Here is an 8,840-nt window from a genome sequence, read left to right on the forward strand (position 1 = left end):
ATTGATTAAACAAAAGTTACACGATTCAAGTTGTCTAATCTACGAAATTTCCAACTTCCAGCGCAGCTCATCGATCAACCCTTTGGCGGGGTCCGTACACTTCTCGAGGGCCTTGTGCGTCTGCAACAACGTCCGCGCCATCGAGGCTGTTGCCAACTCTACATACGCGGCGGCCGTCGGGCTCGGGGTCGAGACCGGGATCGGCGATGGGGCGGTGGCGGTCGAGGATGATGTCGCCGTCGCCTTCCCCTTGTTCTTCGCAACCTTGACGCCTATGGGACGCCGGGAGGACATCGGTGTGCCGAAACTCTCATCCTCCGCGTACGTCCGGTTGAGGTCCACCGGACGAGTTCCGCTTTCGCTGCTCGTGTAACCACCAGCTTCGGTGGTCTTCGTCCTCTTTGTCGCATCGGTGTGCAGAATCCCACCTTGGAATTTCTGTTTGTCCCTCAAGAACGCCCAGATGTTGAAATGCTTGAAGTCGCCGTACATGGATTGGTACGACAACAGCGCTCTATCGCGCACATCGCTCAACCTCTCGCCGCTTCCCTGCTCCCTCGAGCACTTCTCGTACTCCGCCGCGAACAGGTAGACTTGCTTCTTCACCTAGTCCCAGTGCTAGCGGAGCTGCTCCCTATGACACTTGTACGCGCTCGACGGCTTCGCCTCATTGTAGCGCTCGGCGATGCACTCCTAGTACGCAAGCTGTTTCTGGTTGTTTGCGAATACCAGGTCCTCCGAAATATCCACCCAACACCTCGCCAAGACGAGGGTTTCATCCGGTTGGTAGTTTGTCCTCCCGGGGGCGTATTCTTCATTCATTTCCGGAGGTGGCATCTTGTATGCCCGGTGCCGGATCCGCTTCTTTCTGGCGGGGGCGGCGGATGGGGTGGCGGCGGCGACGACGGCGGGAGGGGGCGACGGGTCGGGTTGGAGACAGCTCCATGTCAGACAAACCGTACGAATCTGTATTGAATTCAGGATTGTACTGCGCGTTGGCGTCGAACGACCGATATTCGTCGGGTTCTGTACCCGGCCAACGCGCATCACCCCCAAACATGGGACTTGAATCCATTTCGTAGTTAATGTGAGTTTCGAGAGTGGAATCGTGAAATGAAATGTTACAAATGAAGGTGGGGTAGGAGGTATTTAAATAAATTTTTCGAATTTAGCATTAAAAAAATAATCAAAAATGCGTGTCATCGGGCACGCCATCGTCTGCGTCGCCCACAATGGCGCCCGATGGCGCGGACGATGGCGCGCCCTATGGCCTATCGGGAGCACTTCTACCGCGGACGAAGCATAGGGCATGGGCTTAGGGCGTCGCATCGTCCGGGCACCCACAATAGTGCCTGATGGCGTGCCCGAGGATGATGGCAAGCACCGGGCTCGCCTTCGGGCGCCCCATTGTGGATGCTCAGCCTAAGCCGACATTAGCTTCATATATGAGAAAGAGTATAGTTGATAAAATTGAAAATAAGAAAAGAAAAAAGAGGGGCGACGGACAGAAGGGAATATCGAATTCGAGGAGAAAAAAATTCATGGTTTGAGCTTCGTACATGTGTATTTTATTTTTTACTACGATTACACACACATCACGTACATACATGCTAATATAATTTACCGATCAAAAGTTTGCAATTGATATTAATAAGAAAGATGGTTGTGAATCAGGAGACGGAGTTAGGTGTTAGGAGTTCGGTTAGATTCTTATCGTAATCAGGTATGTACAAATCACACTTTTAATTTTACATGTTTTATGTGCTTCTTTGTTATGTATTTTAGTGAAGTGGATAATTTGATTATATGATGTGACTTTGATATGATTATGTGTTATTTGATATAAATGTTGGATATGACGTGGATATGTGATTGGTGCAATGGATACGTTTTATATATTGTAAATGAATCATATGATAGAAATATGTTATTGATGCAATTGATAATGTTTGCACATGATTTTGGAATTATTTTGAATCATTTGGATTAAAGAGGAACTGTGACAGCCTTGCCTTGGGTCTGATATCAATGGCAATGGACCTACGGGTCATATATACAATGACAATGGACCTTCGGGTCATATATATATATATATATATATATATATATATATATATATATGATTTTGATCCAAACAAGAATCCATTTAAACAAAGAAATACAGGCCAATTTTCAGCCGTAGGATTAGGCGAGATGATCTTGAGATTAAAAGATCTAATGGCCAATTTAATTCCCTAAATATTATTATTTTATTCACTAAATATTCATTAAGGTTAATAAAGTCATTAGCTATTTCTCTATTGTTATGCCATCTCCTATAATCTTGCCTACATTTATTTCGGCCAACAAATCACACGCATGAGTTAACAGTTTATTTTCCTCAACTTCTTCTTCTTCCTATCTTCATCTTCTTCAACCGATCTACCATCAAACTTCCATCATACTTTTTTCCATGAAGATTTATTATTTGTGATTTAATATTCGTCGATGTCGTGTTCCAGATTAATCTGTTCCATTCTCAATTTTATATATCATCATCGTTAGCAGATTCCAACTCCAATCGTGTTCCAGATTAATCAGTTCCATTTCCAATTCTGTATCATCGTCATTAAGTTGTTGGCATACAAAACAGTAGTTTTATGGCATGACTTGAATATTGGATTATTATGACCCAATATACCCACATATTTTCATGACTCAAAACGTCGTTTAGCATGACCCAAAAGCATAACTATTGTTTTTAGTTATTGTGTTTGCATTCTTCTGTCTTGCTAGCTTTTTTAATATGTTTAAAACATGATTACAATCGCGTATTTGGTTTTTTAATATGTTCAGAACACGAGAATATTCTTCGGTCGTACTTCCAATAAGTTTGTTTCATGCGAACATTTCGATCAAATTGTATGAGGCATGCTGGTACTGAGTAGTTTTACGTCATGCCTCGAATGTTGGTATATTATGACACAAATTAACCTAACAATTCTATAACTCAAATATTGATTTATTGTGACCCAATGTATCGAGTAATATTCATCGCATGGGCTATCGTCTACAAAAAACAAGAGGAAAGCATTCAAAAGTCATTGACCCTCTCTTTCACCCATGTAGACTTCAAGGTGTATAAGCAAATAAACCCTGTTGTCATCAACATTGTCTGTCGTTGTCCAACTCATTTTCAACCTCTGAATAGGTGCGTTGATCACTGATTTGCATTGATTGTGACAACCAATCATTGTTAAATACTTACAAAAGAACGTCCTCTGCAAAACATGGGTTGCAAATATTAGTACGACCAAACAATACATTAACAATAACCAAAAACATCAACTATGCTATTGGGTCATACTAATAATATATTTTAGTCATGGAAACATATGGTTAAATTGGGTCATAATAAGCTGGAACTAGGTTATACGACCAAAGTATACGCTAACAATAACCAAAAACATTAGATATATTTTTGGGTCATACTAAACGGGGATTTCAGTCATAGAAACATTTGGTTAAATTGGGGCATAATAAGCTGGCACTGGGTCATACGACCGACGAATACACTAATAATAACCAAAATCGTCAACTACGATTTTTGGGTCATACTAAACGAAAACTTGAGCCATTGAAGAGGTTTGACCTTTTGCTTATGGAACAAAAAACCACAATTAAATACCAAAGTTCCAAAATCGAAACAAAACTACATGCATCCAAATCCCAGAAAATGAAATCGACATACATTTCGGTGCTTTAGGGATCCGCAAAATCTTCTTCTTCACGTTCGTTCTCTGATACACTACGTGCCGAACAACCAATTAAAGTGACAATTTTGCCTGATTTAGTCAAATTTAAGTCAAGCGTTGAACAAAATCTTACTAACTTTTTCCGTCATGAGTAGCAGATCTAGATGCTCGAGTGTCCACCATTGTTGAAGTAGGCTTTTGGTTCACCGTCTTCCAAAATCGTGGAGGATTCGATTTTCTGGTGGAGACAACGATTTTGTGGAGGAGACGACGGTTTTGAGGTGGAGACGCTTTGATTTGGAGAAGGGTTTTTGTTGATTTGGAGAAGGGTTTTTGTTGATTTGGTGGTAAAGTAGGTTTTGGTTCCCCTTCTCCGTCGATTTTCTGGAGTAGGAATAGGGTTTTTGAGGAGGCGACATTTTTGTGGAGGAGAAGACGAATCTGTGGAGGAGACGACGATTTTGAGGGGCCGAGACGATTTTTTGTTGAATGATTTTTTGTTGATTTGGTGGTAGAAGAAGAAGATTTGAGGGAGATTGGAGAGTTTTTGTTGAAAGAGAGTGAAATAGAATGGAACGTGTGCAGTAATTACTCCCAATCCCAATTAATCAGGGCCTAAAAACGGAACGACAGTTATTAATATTTTTGTTTCCTAAATTACCCCTAACATGACATAGATCGGCCTTATTATGACCCATATAAAACGAGGAGTCACTCCAGATCTTAGCCATTAATCTCCAGATCTGACGGTCTAGATATGGTCTGTATTTCTATACTTAAGGACTGATTTTGGTAGATGAAGACCCTATATATATATATATATATATATATATATAGGGGAGCGTTATTCTCCTATTCATCCCTTAGATCCTTTATTCTTCTTAATATGAGCCGTTAGATCTCATTCATCAACGGTCCAGATGATCTGCATTATTATACTATAATGGTGCATTATTAGTCGGTGTGCATTATTCAACTGAAAATCTGCATTATTACACCATAATGGTGCATTATTAGTCGGTGTGCATTATTCAACTGAAAATCTGCATTATTAAATGACACGTGGCACCAATTTAACCGTCGGATGACAAAATCGTGGGGCTGAGATTAAAAAGAACAAAGAACAAAAGATACAAAAAGGAAATGAATATATCCCTATATATATATATATAGGGAGATAATCAAAGTATAACTAATATTAAGTGTATAACTAGAGAACAAATCTCAGTCACACATTATCTTAATCCAATGACCAAAATTAGTAAACATTTTTAGTTAATAAAAACTGCATAGGGGTATTTTAGGAAATCAACTTTGTTCTCATATTTTTACATATACACACCATTCACCCTCACACACAAACACACACTTTGTCCGTCTCAAAAAGAAACAGAATTTAACAGAGCTCCCTATCTCCCCATAGCTCTCGTCGATCCCTCTCCAACCAATTCGAAACACAGATCCCCAAATTTGCCAAAGCGGGATCGATGCCGCCGTGTCGTCGCTGTTCAGGCGAAGTCCAGACCGAGCAGCTCCAATTCATCGCCTCACACGCACCTCTGGCAGCCCCAAATTCACCCCGCGAGATAAGTTGTTAAATTTTTTTACTTCTTTAATTTTGGTTTCCCCAAATGGATTTGTAATTACCAAACTCATGAGATGCAGTAATTGAAGAAACTGAGTTGGTGTTGAGTATGGGATATACCTTTGAACGAATTGACCTGAAAAGAGGTTGTGGCTTGCAGATTTCAGAGAATAAGTTGCAGTTTTACTTTCTGTAATTCGGATTTGAATCTACGATTCAAATTCTAGATCAGAGGTACGGAGCATTCAAGTAGCTGAATTTCTGTTTTTCTATAGAGAAAGATGCCTGGGCATGGGGATTTGGATAGGCAGATAGAGCAATTGATGGAGTGCAAGCCGCTATCACAGGCGGAGGTGAAGATTTTGTGAGATCAGGCGCGGGCGATTTTGGTTGAGGAATGGAATGAGCTTTGATTTTGAATTCTCTTCAAATTTTTCTCTTCAAATTTTTCTCTTCAAATTTTGAGTTTATGAGCTTTGATTTTGAATGCTAAATCCCAATAATTGTGTATTCTACATGTTTTTACTTCATTGAAATAATAAAACAGTGCAATATAAACAATATTCTTCACTGAAATATGAAACATCATATTTACTTCAGTATATACACTATATACATCATTGTACATTCATTATACTTCACTGAAATGAAAACAAGGATACACTCTTAGCATGTTTTTACTTCACTGATTTAAAAAAAAAATAGATCACTATAATCATGTTTTTACTTCACTGATGTTAACAAAATACATCACTATAGCAAAAACTCAAAGAAACATCACTCTAACCCTGGAACACATCACTATAACCATGTTTTTACTTCACTGATGTTAACAAAATACATCACTATAGCAAAAAATCAAAGAAATATCACTCTAACCCTGGAACACATCACTATTTTTTTTAAGCACCCCGAGGGTGGAGGGTTAAGGCGGACCCACACCTGTGTATTACCAATGACAATTTCAACCCAAACAAACAACCATCGAGCCGCCCAAAAGTGACGGCTCGCAATGACCAATTAGAGTACAACGAGGGCCTCCCTATCTACTAGGGTGGTCATCTATATACTCTTAGCATCCCTATTACTATTACAATGATGCAACCTTCGCATCTCCAAAACCTAAATCTGTCACCTAATTAAGGCCCGCGATAGGGATGCCTCCGCACGGGACAACCTCTCCTGGATCAAGATCCTCGATGAAGCCCTCCGTTTCCCGGTTTGGGAACCCACATGATAAACTCATTGAGCCATTATTCGGCTCATTTGCACCCGGGCAATCAACCTTGAATTTAACCGTAGCTACGTTCTCCTTTAGATGCAACTTATCATTGTGGAACACTTTGGTGTACCCATCCCCCTCGTGTACCTTGCCTTTCCTCTTCCTCGACACCAATTGGAAGCCATCATCATCCACCCTTGGTTGGCTCCTACTCGACACTCTTGTCTTCCACGGATCAACATTCGTTGTAACCTCCATGGACTTCACTAGGATGTCACATTCTTTAGCCTTGTTTGAATGCCCTCCGGTTGATGGGGGGCCGACCCATGTATCCGCCTTTGGGCGCCATTCTCGGCGGGTGATCTTGGGGGCTTCGGTCGAGTAATACGCCTTTGTTGGTGCTCGGAAATCCTTGCCTCCCCCTCGTTCCTTTCTTCCCGCTGCATGACAATCGTCTTTCACGTGCCCCAGGTGCTTACAATTGGCACAAAACAAGAGGATACGATCCCATGCCACGTTGTACCTTGAGTCTTTACCTCGGATATTGAGAATGATCTCTTCCGGCGGGGGGATAGAGGTATCAATCTCAACACATATCCTAGCAAAGGAAAGCTGGCTTTAATGAATTGTGGCATGGTCGGCTTGAAGTGGCTTGCCTAGGAGTTTTCCAATTGCCATTAGAGCCGATTCCTCAAAGAGATGCGCCGGGATTCCCATAATGTTGCACCAAACGGTAACAATTGGCGACTCGAAGAATGTGTCGAAGTCCGGTGCCCATTTGAACACCCTCATCGGGTGGATATCAACATACCAAATCGGGCCCCCATTAGGACCATTTAAAACCTTGGCATAGTCAGCCATCTCTTGGAATTAGATTAAGATGTGCTTAGCGTTCAAGTATTTCCAAGTAAATGCACCAACTAGCCCCAAACCTCCTAGGCTTTTTTGTATTTGAAATATAGATGGGAGCGAATGGGAAAACTTTCCAACAACGGCAAGCCCTAGCTTCTCCGAGAGGTATTCTCGGAGAAGGAAAGGGATGGTGTACCTTCAAAATTGTTGGCTATCCCCAAAGCTTTGATCTTGGTGGCATCCAACGGGATTGGCTCGGCCTTTTGGGGCTTGTGCTCGGCTGATGCTCCTTCCACGGACTCCATCCCCCCGCGGGAGATGGGTACTGTCGCCGCCTTCCAAGCTCCCGCCGGCTGCAATGGCTTTTCCGGCGAGGGCTCCGGCGGCTGTGCACCGGGGACCCGGTTACCCTTGCATCCATCCAAACCGAGGTGGGGGAAGGAGGGTGTGTAGCACATGTTGCCTTTGAATTCAAATTGGCATTTTCCAAAAATGGGCCAACATCTCCTTGCCCATGCAAAGTAGACTTTGGCCTTTCCTCCTTTTGTGAGTCACATGCATCAATCTCCTCACATGCCACCCCATCACCTAGCTTAGGATTCATATGTGGCATTGTACTATCAACGTTCAAATGGTTGACCAGCTCCATCTCCTTGCGTGGCTCACCAAGATTCCGGCCAGCCGGCGCCGGCGACATTCCGTCCACCCCCTCCCATTCGGCTGCATCCATTTCACACGCCGGCGCACTCCTTCCCTTAGCCATTTGCGCTAAAGAACTCAACATTTCCCCAACATGAACTTGTTCAATTTCCGGCGTCCTCTCCCCCTCTCCATGGAGTTCGGCGTGAAGGTTGTCAACCATTTCGAAAGCCATCCTCTTCTTGGCCTTACACACCTGCAAACCAGATTCAAGGCCAGCTCGTTTGAGGGCTCGTTGTGCTTTCTCCGGGTGCGGCGCGCCCACCCTCTTTGTTTTTGGTCGTGCAATCAGCGAGAAGTTCCATTCCGGCGAGGAGAGGGGCTGCCTCATTTGTACCAAGGCCGAACCATCCCCCTCCGGCATCAGTCCACTGGATTTCACCATGAAAGCGAGTTCAAACGCATGTCACCTCTGGCCGGACGAGAGTTGTCAAAGCCGAGAGACCGTGCACGCCCGCTCGGTGGACCCGTCGGCGGGGAAGCCACCAATGTTACCGTCGCCCACTTGAGTTTTAGAGAGAAGGGAGAGCTTCTCTCACTAGAGATACGTACCAATCCTGGAACACATCACTATAGGGGGTATTTTGTAAATAAGAGTGAAGTAAAATCATGTTAAGAGTGATGTGTTTTGTAAACAAGAGTGAAGTAAAATCATGTTAAGAGTGATGTGTTTTGTAAACAAAAGTGAAGTAAAATCATGCTAAGAGTGATGTGTTTTGTAAACAAGAGTAAAGTAAAATCATACTAA

General features: G+C 42.8%; 1 long non-coding RNA gene across 1 annotated transcript; it reads right to left on the reverse strand.

Annotated features, from left to right (window-relative positions):
- Nucleotides 1-3,122: 3,122 nt before the first annotated feature.
- Nucleotides 3,123-3,883, reverse strand: LOC121776470. Its single transcript, XR_006045300.1, has 3 exons — nucleotides 3,872-3,883; nucleotides 3,731-3,787; nucleotides 3,123-3,260 (listed from the first exon to the last, which is right to left on the reverse strand). It is a non-coding gene; the product is annotated as an uncharacterized LOC121776470 (long non-coding RNA).
- Between the last annotated feature and the right edge of the window lie 4,957 nt (nucleotides 3,884-8,840).

This window comes from Salvia splendens, chromosome 18, assembly GCF_004379255.2.
Source record: "Salvia splendens isolate huo1 chromosome 18, SspV2, whole genome shotgun sequence".
Classification (NCBI taxonomy): domain Eukaryota; kingdom Viridiplantae; phylum Streptophyta; class Magnoliopsida; order Lamiales; family Lamiaceae; genus Salvia; species Salvia splendens.